Raw genomic sequence first — 13,024 nt, 5'->3', positions numbered from 1 at the left:
TAACGCATATGAACAAAGCTTCAGCATACAGGATAACAAATGCGAGTCTACTCAAATATTACATCTTTGGAGCACTCATCCGCTATACGGCGGGCACCCTTTAGAACACCATTATAATACATCTCGGGCATACGATACTCCTTGCCCAGCGGTGGCGCGTCCATCACCAGCTTCTCCGTGTCTAACTTGCCCCAGTGCACCTTAGCACGGGCTAGGGCCCGACGGGCACCTTCGATGCAAGCGGAGCGCTTGACGACCTCAATCCACGGACACGCGTCCACCAGCCGCCACACCAAACCAAAGTAGCTCCCATGCATGACGTCTCCCGGCCACAGCCGGGCTATGAGGCCCTTCATGACCTGTTCGGCCACCTTGTGGAGCTCGACCAGCTGCTTCAGCTGGTCGCTCAGGGGCATCGGATGTTCGGCCTCCGAATACTGAGACCAGAACACTTTTTCCGTCGAGCTCCCCTCTTCGGCTCGGTAGTATGCGGCGGCATCAGACACACTACGGGGCAGATCGGAAAACGCTCCTGGAGAGCTTCGGATTCGGGTAAGTAGCAGATAATTGACTTTTATATGTTTTCTTTGCATAAAAAATGCCTTACCCGCCGCTATCTTCCTCATTGCCTCGATCTCCTGAAGGGCCTTCTGGGCTTCGGCCTTAGCGGTCTTGGCACTCTGAAGAGCCGAGGCAAGCTCGGACTCTCGAGTCTTCGAGTCACGCTCCAAACTCTCGTGTTTTTCCACGAGAGCCTGGAGCTCTTGCCGCACCTCCGCCACCCGCGCCTCCTGCTTCTCTCGCTCGGCGCACTCCAAGTCCGCACTCTCTTCGGCCTTGGAGACCGCCTCTTTTAGGGTCGCCACCTCGGTCGTGGCTCCTGCAACATTAACGTTGGTCCTGTTATTATTTTACAACCAAGTATTTCTATATACATTTACAGGAGGTGCTACATACCCTCTTTATCCTCAAGCTGCTTCTTGGCACGGCCGAGCTCGCTCTCGGACCGCTCAAGGTTTTCCTTCAAGGCATTGACCTCCACCGTCAGTGCAGCAGAGGTCAGCAGCGCTGCCTGCATTCCCATATTGACATATTTTTTATTAGACTCCTGCGTATATCTTTTAATATCCTCAGTTCGGCTTTTCTTTCCGAACACCGAACTAAGCATCAGGGGCTACTGTCTGTGCGGTAACATTTTTTATATATGTTTTTGAACACATACCTCAAAGCCCGTTAACAGGCTTGTGCAGGCTTCCGTCAGCCCGCTCTTGGCGGACTGAACCTTTTGAATAACCGCACTCATAACAGTGCGGTGTTCCTCTTCGATGGAGGTGCCGTCGAGCGCCTCCCGCAAATTGTCCGGCCCCTCCGGATGGACGGAGGTCTCCGGCGTCGTAGGCTTGCCCTTCTTGCGAAGGCGCCGCCTGTTGGACTCTGGAACCGTCGAAGGTTCCGGAGCAGCATCCGGCCCCGGGCCGGACTTGGATACCTTAGGGGCTTTGTCCCCTTTGGGCCTAGAGTCCGGGAGGTTGCCTTGCGGAGCCTCCAGAACCACCTCCTCCTGGTTTAGTCCCCTTTGGGACTCCACCTCGGCATCGTCTGTAGGGAGAGGGGAGGAGGCCGTCGGAAGTGAAGTGCTATTCACATCCTATGAGTCCAAGGAGCCGCTCGTCGAATCACCGAGCTGAGCTCTGGGCAGGCTGCGTCATTAAAATTCGGCATGAGAAGCTATTAAATACTAGAGGAGCACCATAAGTAGTTCGGGTAGCCGGACACTTACGATTTCGCCAGGGGCTTGACCCTGGATGGCCATTCCTTCCCGCCGTCTTCGGCATCGGGGGCATAGTCCGGCAAAAGGGCTTCCCCTTCTTGGACCCTCCGGCCTCCCTAGTTGGGGCGACTTTCCTTTTCTTTCCTCCCCCCGTTGGAGGGGGAGAGGCTTCTCCTTCTTCTTCCTCCTCCTCATCTTCGGAGACGGAGGGAGCGTTGGGGTTGTCGGATAAATCCGACACCCCCGGACACCGGGAACTCTTCCGGGTTCCCGCGGCCTTCTTCTTGGCCTTCTTATCCGGCACCACGTGAGGTGCCGGAACCAGCAGCCCCATTAAGCGAGCGTCCACTGGGTCTTCTGGCAAAGGAGCCAGACAGTTAGTCTGCCCGTCCTTCTTCAGCCAGTCATGTCAAAGGAGAGGGAGTTTAGATCCCACATAGAGTCAAATTATGAAAAACAAGTATCCCATAAAGGATAACGGGGCTTACCTCGTCAGCTGGACGCTGCGAGCTGAATCCGCGATCTTCATTAGCAGATGCGGGGGCCTCGGCGCCCTTGAACAACACCTTCCAGGCCTCTTCGTACGTAGTATTGAAGAGCCTGTTCAAGGTTTGGTGCTGCTCCGGATCGAACTCCCACAAATTGAAAGCCCATTGCTGGCACGGGAGAATCCGGCGGATGGGCATGACCTGGACTACGTTGACAAGCTTAAGCTTCTTGTTCACTAGCTTTTGGACGCAGGCTTGGAGTCCGGTCAGCTCTTCCGAATTGCCCCATGTCAGGCCCTTCTCTTTCTAGGAGGTGAGCCGTGTGGGGATGCCAGATCTGAATTCGGGGGCCGCTGCCCATTCAGGGTCACGCGGCTCGGTGATATAGAACCACCCCGATTGCCACCCTTTGATGGTTTCCACGAAGGCGCCTTCGAGCCATGTGACGTTGGGCATCTTTCCCGCCATGGCGCCTCCGCACTCCGCTTGGCTGCCCTTCACAACCTTCGGCTTGACATTGAAGATCTTGAGCCACAAGCCGAAGTGGGGCTGGAGGCAGAGGAAGGGCTCGCACACGAGGATAAACGCCGAGATGTTGAGGATGAGGTTCGGGGCCAGATCATGGAAGTCCAGGCCATAGTAGAACATGAGCCCTCAGACGAATGGGTGGAGAGGAAAGCCCAGTCCACGGAGGAAATGGGGAAGAAAGACAACCCTCTCATGGGGCCTGGGGGTGGGGATGAGTTGCCCCACATTGGGAAGCCGGTGCGCGATGTCGTTAGACAGGTATCCGGCCTCCCTTAGATTTTTGATTTGCCCCTCCGTGACGGAGGAGGCCATCCACTTGCCTCCCGCTCCGGACATGGTTGGATAAGGTTGAGGTGAGATGTGCGGACTTGGGCACAGGAGCTCGAGTGTGCGGAGATGGATAAGGAAAGGAGGAAGAAGGCGTGGGTAGAAAGGTGGATCCTTATCCCCTTATATATGCACGGACAGAACTATACGTCCCCACCGGCCTGCTAAAACTCGCTTATCACCCAAGCACCGCGGTTAATTGCACGGTTGGGTTACCCACACCCGTATTGATGAGAATCCCGAAATAATGGGACACGATCTCTGCTTTGACAAGACGTGCCTAGGAAACCGCCTCGCTAAATGCGCTGAGGTGGAACAATAAAATAAAGAGCGTGGCTGTGGCATGCTGTCAAGCCGTGGAATGCATCAGCAGATCTGATTAACGCAAATATTATTCTCTCTACGGTGGGATGTGGAAGTATTTTGTAGAGCCGGACACTATCCTGGTGTTCTACATCTTCTATGAAATATTCGGAGGAGGAACCCGCCTTGCAATGCCGAAGACAACTTGCGCGCCGGACTCGTCGTCATTGAAGCCTGGTTCATGGGCTACTGAGGGAGTCCTAGATTAGGGGGTGTCCGGCAGGCCGTACTATGACCTTCGGCCGGACTCCCAGACTATGAAGATACAAGATTGAAGACTCCGTCCCATGTCCGAATGGGACATTTCTTGGCGTGGAAGGCAAGCTTGGCGATACATTATGAAGATCTCCTCCCATTGTAACCGACTTTGTGTAACCCTAGCCCTCTCCGGTGTCTATATAAACCGGAGAGTTTTAGTCCGTAGGACAAACAACAATCATACCATAGGCTAGCTTTTAGGGTTTAGCCACTCCGATCTCGTGGTAGATCTACTCTTGTACTACCCATATCATCAATATTAATCAAGCAGGAGTAGGGTTTTACCTCCATCGAGAGGGCCCGAACCTGGGTAAAAAACATCGTGTCCCTTGTCTCCTGTTACCATTCGCCTAGACACACAGTTCGGGACCCCCTACCCGAGATCCGCCGGTTTTGACACCGACAACGACCACGAGGGACTCGGCCAGCCGGCTGCTAGCTGTTGCACACTCAGAGGATTTCTTGTGGTCCCCGGCTATGGGAATGATGCCCTTGGAACTCGGCATCTTCATCTTGAGGTAGGTGTGGTGGGGTACAACCATGAACTTGGCCAGAGCAGGTCGGCCAAGCAATGCGTGGTAAGGGCTCTCCAGATCCACTACTTCAAACCATATTGCTTCTCTGCGGAAATGATCCTTGCCCCCAAAGAGGACATCCATCTTGATCTTGCCGATTGGTGCGCAGGACAGGCGGGGTACGATGCCATGGAACATAGTCCGACTTGTCATGAGCTTCTTCGTCTTGATGTTCACCTTCTCCATGGTGTCATGGTACATTATGTTGATGCTGCTCCCGCCGTCTATCAGCACATGGGAGAAGCGGGCAGCTCGCCTTTCTGTCGCGAGGGTGGCATCCAACACCAATGCGTAGGAGCCAGGAGACGGCATCACCTCTGGGTGATCGGCCTGGCTCGAGCTGATAGGCTTCTCTGACCAGTGCATGAACTCGGGGTTGTTGGAGGCGACCGCGTTGACTTCTTGCGGCTGTCGGCGCCGGCTGCACCAGTCTTCAGTCTCGCTTGTAAAGACGACGTAGGTGGCATGTTCATCGGGGAACTCGTCTTGAATAGCGCCGACCGCTGGACCTTGTTGAAGGAGAAGAACGCCGGCTGGTAGAAGCTGCATGAGAATAGTAGTTCCTCGATGAAGATGCTGCAGGCCCTTGTCATGGAACAGAAGGAGGAGTTGGCGAAGCTCCACATCGAGCACCCGGCTGCTGTCAAGGTACGTAATGCGGTCGTGGAACAGATGATGAAGGCTCGCGTTGAGAAATCCCGCGTCACGGATAGAATGAAGAAGATTGCGGAGGAGACGCACAAGGAGATGGAGGTCGTGGAGGTGATGAAGAAGCAGTTACGATTCCGCGGCGAATTAGATCATTTGTGTGATAATCTCCCTTCTTCTTTTGCTGCTATGTTTCTTCTTTTGCTTCGGGTGTTTCGCCGCACGTGTCACGTTCTCTGCAAGGCATGAATAGAACAAAATTATCGTCATAGAAGTGTCATATGTATGACAGAAAAAAAAATTGTTCGGCCCAAAATGTCACGGATGTGTCTTTTTTTTGTAGTGCAAGGACCGGGTTGGCAAGGCACTCTAAAAAGAACACCTCCATAATGAAGCCGGCTGCCAAAAGCCGGGCTATCTCTTCTCCTACAATCCTTCTCTTTTCCTCCGACAGTCGGCGGAGGGGTTGCTTGACTGGTTTTGCATCTGCTCGGATGTGTAATTTGTGCTCGGCGAAATCCTTCGGAACACCCGGCATGTCCTTGGGGGACCATGCGAAGATATCTCGATTCTCACGGAGGAAATCGACGAGCTCGCCTTCCTATTTGCTGTCCAAGTTTGCTCCAATGGAAGAAAACCTCTCCGGGTGCTCTGGGTCCAGAGGTATCTTTTTTATTTCTTTGGCCGGCTGGAAAGAATCTTGACCATCAGATTCCTTGGGGTCAGGGGATAGAGCCGGCTGCTTGCCGACCATGACCACGACTCGATCCAGCATCTTTCTCTCTTCAACAGCCACGAGGGACTCAGCCAGCCGGCTGCTAGCTGCTGCACACTCAGAGGATTTCTTGTGGTCCCTGGCTATGGTGATGATGCCCTTGGAACTCGGCATCTTCATCTTGAGGTAGGTGTGGTGGGGTACAACCATGAACTTGGCCAGAGCAGGTCGGCCAAGCAATGCGTGGTAAGGGCTCTCCAGATCCACTACTTCAAACCATATTGCTTCTCTGCGGAGATGATCCTTGCCCCCAAAGAGGACATCCATCTTGATCTTGTCGATTGGTGCGGAGGACAGGCGGGGTACGATGCCATGGAACATAGTCCGACTTGGCAAGAGCTTCTTCGTCTGGATGTTCACCTTCTCCATGGTGTCACGGTACATTATGTTGATGCTGCTCCCGCCGTCTATCATCACATGGGAGAAGCGGGCAGCTTGCCTTTCTGTCGCGAGGGTGGCATCCAAAACCAATGCGTAGGAGCCAGGAGACGGCATCACCTCTGGGTGATCGGCCCTGCTCGAGCTGATAGGCTTCTCTGACTAGTGCATGAACTCGGGGTTGTTGGAGGCGACCGCGTTGACTTCTTGCGGCTGTCGGCGCCGGCTGCACCGGTCTTCAGTCGGGCTTGTAAAGACGACGTAGGCGGCATGTTCATCGGGGAACTCGTCTTGAATAGCCCCGACCGCTGGCCGAGCGGCCGGCTGCTGAGGGGCTGGAGGCGGCTGGCCAGCAGGCGGAGGTGGCACCAGCCCTTCGCCATTGGAGATTTGTGTTAGCCAATGGCATTTTCAAGTAGTGTGGTTGGATGGCTTCGCGCCGCTGTGCAACTTGCAGGGTGCATCTAGGGTTTGCTCGTAGGATAAAGCCGGCTGCCAAGCCGGCCTGCCGACCTTCTGCTTCTTGGGCGCTGGCCGCCCTTCAGGCTGTTCGTCTTCGACCGTGGCCACCTGCCGACTGGCGGAAGGCGGCATAGGGGCCTTGCGCTTGTGGTCGCTCTGGTACGGGCATCGGCTGGATTCTCGAGCCAGCGTCTTGGGAGCCGGAGCTAGTACCTTTCTGGAGGCATCTACTCGGAGTTCGGTCTTCATTGAAGAGTCGGCCATGGCGTATTTGTCTGCTATGATCAGCAGCTCGTCGAGGGTAGTCGGTTTGTCGTAGAGGAGTCGGTGCTTGAGGAGGGTGCCTTCTCGGCACCCGGCGGTGAAGTATTCTATGGCTTGAACCTTGTGCACCCCCTCGCAGGAATTGCGGAGCTCGGCCCAAAGCGTGAGGTAGTCGCGTGTTGATTCGTTGGGCCCTTGAACACATAGGGAAGGCTGGCGAGGCTTGGGAGGCCGCGTATATGTGCTGGTGAAGTTGCGGATGAAGACTTCTGTGAAGTCTAGCTAGCTGTTGACGCTGTAAGGCTTGAGGCTGTTGAGCCAGGTGTGTGCCGTGCCTTGGAGCATAAGGGGGACATACTTCACGGCAACACACCTGTTGCCGCTTGCTATGAGAACTGCGGTGGAGTAATCGATCAGCCAATCTTCCAGTTTCACGGAGCCATTGTACTTGGGCGTGTCTCTTGGGAGCGAGAACCCTTTGGGGAAGGGCTCGTCGCGGATGCGGGGGCCAAAGCAGGGAGGGCCCACATCGTCTTATTCTTCTAACGCCAGGGATCGCTCGAGGCGGTCGATGCAATGGCGGGCGTCATTCTCGCCGACTCCTTCTCGGTGGCCTAGTCGGCCACTGAGAGTCGGATGCGTGACAGGCGGCGCGGTGGGATATCTCTCCCTACGAGGCGGCAGATGAGGTGGATCGCCTCGTCGCTCCACAGCTCGAGGGCGGCCTTCAGCGTCGCGCCCGATGGTGATTCGAGTCCGACTGCGGCTAGCAGCCGGCTCCTTCTCTTGTCTTGCATGGGAGCCGCCGGCAGTCGGTGTCTGGGACGTCGCGCCATGCTCTCAGCGAGGAGGTGGACTTCCAGTGCGTGCGTCGGCTTCATGCTGCTCTGCGGCTGCATCGATCGACTACTGGATGCGTCTGGTCATGTAAGGAAGCTCGTCAGCCCCCAGTCCATTCAGCTCGTCCATGGCCGCCTGGGCGGCGTGTAGGTTCTTGAGGGGCACCGCGTAGACTCGGCGGTCTGCTCCCAGTATGCTGGCGATGGTCGCGCCGCGCTTCTTGACGATGCTGGCTTGGATCGGCCCGCCAGGAGGCGGCATACCAAAGGCGACGCGGTCAAGTTCACGCTTATGAGCCTCAGTGAGGTGTCTCATGGAGGCTATCTTCTGGCCCTCTGCAAGGAGGGCGAGGTAGCATGCCTCCAGCGTCTCGGCGTCGGTGTCGGCCGGGATGGGGGCGGACAAGTTGTGAAGCGCTGCCTGCATGGCGTCGTGGGCGTTCTCACCAGAGGTGGTGCCGTGGCTGATGAGTAGCACCCGGGTGATGGTGCTACCGCCTGCTGTCGGATGGAGGCTGACGAGGAGGCTGACGAGGCGGCTCTTGGGGCAGCCCGTGCCCGCGTCGGATGCGGGCTCGTCGGAGATGCGGGCCTCACCAAGAAGATTGGCGAGGCAGCTCACCGCGCAAGCGTCGTCGACGCCTTGTAGCGCGTCGGGGCAAGCACCATCGGGCATGCCGGGCTGGCTACGCCCGCTGGGGAGGAAAAGGGTTCCCGTCCAGAGCAGGTCTCCGGACGACGGTGCACCTGGCCCCACGGTGGGCGCCAAATGTCGGGTGGTAGGTGCGACATATGCCAACGGGTGGCTTATCATTGTGGGAGCCAGTAAGACATCGTTGGTGCGTGGAAATGGGATAAGGCGAAAACATGCACGCCGGCGGATCTTACCCAGGTTTGGGGCTCTCCGTGGAGATAACACCCCTAGTCCTGCTTTGTGGGGTCTCCGCATGATCACTAGATCGACAAGTGGCTACAAGAGGCTCCTTGAGCTGTTCGGTGGGAGGAGGAAGAAGGGGAAGGCTAGCTCTCTTCTCTCCTTAGTGTAGTGTCTAAAACTATCTGAGATCAACCCTTTCCATGGGTGCCCTGGGGGGTTTATATAGGCCTACCCCACAGGGGTACAATGGTAATCCGGCCGGGCGTGGGCCCTAGCTGTCAGTGTCTACGGTCGCCGGCTTCTCCGCCGACCGCTAGGGCCCGCCGACTAGTGGGTCCCGCCAGCTGCCGGCCTCTTGGCCGACAGGCACGCCCCACCGCTTGGGGGTCTTGCCGTGGGCTGGTTACTGTTGCCTCGCCCTTGATGACGAGGTCTTCGTCGAGGTAAGCATGGCTACAGTGTCGTCGCCTAGCAGGCTCTCACTGTAGCCTTACCTCGTCTTGTCTCCTTAGTGGCGTGCGTGCTTCGAGGAGGGGAGCAAGCCGGCTACTGGAAGCCGGCCACATCCCAGGCCGGTTGGGGGAGGCATGGCCGCCTTCGGGCGTCTCTTTGACCGAAGGGGCCCGCCGCCTGCGGGCCGTACTGTCAGCCCGTCATGGAGGGTGTCATGGTCAGCATGGCAACAGTGCCGTTCCGGACGGGTGATGGCTACCCCGTACGGCGCACTGTGGCCATACGTGCTCCGGGATTCGGGGGTGGCAGGCTTCACTGTAGCCACGCCCAGTCTCATCATCATTACGGGGGTGCAAACTTTGAGGGCACGGCCCTGGCCGCTTGCCAGGGGTCGGCTTCTTGAAGTCGGTCTTTTCATGGCCGGCTTCTTGGAGTCGGCCCTGTCGTAGCCTCCTCCATGAGAGTTTAGGATTGGGCCGCCTTCCGGTAGTCAGCCTGTGAGGCAGCCGGCCGGAGGAAGGTGGCCCCATGTCTTGGGTGCTCGAAGGCTCGATCGTCCTGTTATCTTTTCGAAGAGCCAAAGGGAGCCGGCTAGGCTACCCGTGTTGATTTACTCCAACATCTGTTACATAGGGATTTCATTTTTTCCAATTTATTTGAACTCCATAGTTTTTCTCTGTTCAAAATGCACCATTCAAAGCCACATCATCAACTTACAACACTTTCCTACTTCATTTACTATTTTTCATGCATTTACTGATTATTTTGAGCTATAAGACCATGAAATTGAAAAGCATTTGAACTAAACTCTGAAAAGGTTCCAAGTTGGCATGGTATCATCATTTCACCCACATAGCATGTGCAAGAAAGTACAGAGGCTTACGGTAAAAACTGGATGCACTTCGTGTACAAAACAGACAATCTCCTTCGAAGTATCTGGGTTTCATCTTGAAACTCGTCTGTTACAAAGGGATTTCATATTTTTGAACTTATTTGAACTCCATAGTTTTTCTGTGTTCAAAATGCACCATTGAAAGCCACATCATCAATTTACAACCCTTTCTGACTTCATTTGTTATTTTTCATGCATTTACTGATTATTTTGAGCTATAAGACCAAGAAATTGAAAAGCATTTGAAATGAACTCTGAAAAGGTTCCAACTTGGCATGGTATCATCATTTCAACCACATAGCATGTGCAAGAATGTACATAGGCTTACCGCAAAAACTAGAAGCACTTCGTGTACAAAACAGATAATCTCCTTTGAAGTATTAGGGTCTCATACGGAAACTCATCTATTACAAAGGGATTTCATATTTTTGAACTTATTTGAACACCATAGTTTTTCTGTGTTCAAAATGCATCATTCAAAGCCACATCATCAATTTACAACCCTTTCTGACTTCATTTGTTATTTTTCATGCATTTACGTATTACTTTGAGCTATAAGACCATGAAATTGAAAAGCATTTGAAATGAACTCTGAAAAGGTTCCAACTTGGCATAGTATCATCATTTCACCCACATAGCATGTGCAAGAAAGTACGGAGGCTTACGACAAAAACTGGATGCACTTCGTGTACAAAACAGACAATCTCCTTAGAAGTATCAGGGTTTCATACGGAAACTCGTCTGTTAGAAAGGGATTTCATTTTTTGAACTTACTTGAACTCCATAGTTTCTCTGTGTTCAAAATGCACCATCCAAAGGAACATCATCAATTTACAACCCTTTCCGACTTCATTTGTTATTTTTCATGCATTTACTGATTATTTTTAGCTATAAGACCATGAAATTGAAAAGCATTTGAAATGAACTCTGAAAAGGTTCCAAGTTGGCATGATATCATCATTTCACCCACATAGCATGTGCAAGAAAGTACGGAGGCTTACGGCAAAAACTGGATGCACTTCGTATACAAAACAGACAATCTCCTTCGAAGTATCAGGGTTTCACACGAAAACTCGTCTGTTATCAAGGGATTTCATTTTTTTGAACTTATTTGAACTCCATAGTTTTTCTGTGTTCAAAATGCACCATTAAAAGCCACATCATCAACTTACAACCCTTTCCGACTTCATTTGTTATTTTTCGTGCATTTACTGATTATTTCAGCTATAAGACCATGAAATTGAAAATCATTTGAAATGAACTCTGAAAAGGTTCCAAGTTGGCATGGTATTATCATTTCACCCACATAGCATGTGCAAGAAAGTACAGAGGCTTACGGCAAAAACTGGATGCACTTCGTGTACAAAACAGACAATCTCCTTCGAAGTATCAGGTTTTCATACGGAAACTCATCTGTTACAAAGGGATTTCATATTTTTGAACTCATTTGAACTCCATAGTTTTTGTGTGTTCAAAATGCACCATTCAAAGCCAATTCAAAAATTTACAACCCTTTCTGACTTCATTTGTTATTTTTCATGCATTTACTGATTATTTTGAGCTATAAGACCATGAAATTGAAAAGCATTTGAAATGAACTCTGAAAAGGTTCCAAGTTGGCATAGTATCATCATTTAACCCACATAGCATGTGCACGAAAGTACAGAGGCTTACGACAAAAACTGGATGCACTTCGTGTACAAAACAGACAATCTCCTTCGAAGTATCAGGGTTTCATACGGAAACTCGTCTGTTACAAATGGATTTCATTTTTTGAACTTACTTGAACTCCATAGTTTTTCTGTTTTCAAAATGCACCATCCAAAGCCACATCATCAATTTACAACCCTTTCCGACTTCATTTGTTATTTTTCATGCATTTACTGATTATTTTTTAGCTATAAGATCATGAAATTGAAAAGCATTTGAAATGAACTCTGAAAAGGTTCCAAGTTGGCATGATATCATCATTTCACCCACATAGCATGTGCAAGAAAGTACATAGGCTTACGGCAAAAACTGGATGCACTTCGTATACAAAACAGACAATCTCCTTCGAAGTATGAGGGTTTCATACGAAAACTCGTCTGTTACAAAGGGATTTCATTTTTTTGAACTTATTTGAACTCCATAGTTTTTCTGTGTTCAAAATGAACCATTGAAAGCCACATCATCAACTTACAACCCTTTCTGACTTCATTTGTTATTTTTCATGCATTTACTGATTATTTGAGCTATAAGACCATGAAATTGAAAAACATTTGAAATGAACTCTAAAAAGGTTCCAAGTTGGCATGGTATCATCATTTAACCCACATAGCATGTGCAAGAAAGTACAGAGGCTTACGGCAAAAACTGGATGCACTTCGTGTACAAAACAAACAATCTCCTTCGAAGTATCAGGGTTTCATACGGAAACACCTCTGTTACAAAGGGATTTCATTTTTTTGAACTTATTTGAACTCCATAGTTTTTCTGTGTTCAAAATGCACCATTCAAAGCCACATCATCAATTTACAACCCTTTCCGACTTCATTTGTTATTTTTCATGCATTTACTGATTATTTTGAACTAGAAGACCATCAAATTGAAAATCATTTGAAATGAACTCTGAAAACGTTCCAAGTTGGCATGGTATCATCATTTCACCCACATACCATGTGCAAGATAGTACAGAGGCTTACAACAAAAACTGGATGCACTTCGTGTACAAAACAGACAATCTCCTTCGAAGTATCAGGGTTTCATACGGAAACTCGTCTGTTACAAAGGGATTTCATTTTTTGAACTTACTTGAACTCCATAGTTTTTATGTTTTCAAAATGCACCATCCAAAGCCACATCATCAATTTACAACCCTTTCCGACTTCATTTGTTATTTTTCATGCATTTACTGATTATTTTTTAGCTATAAGATCATGAAATTGAAAAGCAATTGAAATGAACTCTGAAAAGGTTCCAAGTTGGCATGATATCATCATTTCACCCACATAGCATGTGCAAGAAAGTACAGAGGCTTACGGCAAAAACTAGATGCACTTCGTATACAAAATAGACAATCTCCTTCGAAGTATGAGGGTTTCATACGAAAACTCGTCTGTTACAAAGGGATTTCATTTTTTTGAA

The sequence above is a fragment of the Triticum dicoccoides genome, chromosome 5B (genome assembly GCF_002162155.2).
Source record: "Triticum dicoccoides isolate Atlit2015 ecotype Zavitan chromosome 5B, WEW_v2.0, whole genome shotgun sequence".
NCBI classification, from domain to species: Eukaryota; Viridiplantae; Streptophyta; class Magnoliopsida; order Poales; family Poaceae; genus Triticum; species Triticum dicoccoides.
The sequence above is the reverse complement of the archived record's forward strand: the minus strand, read 5'-3'. Positions refer to the sequence as shown.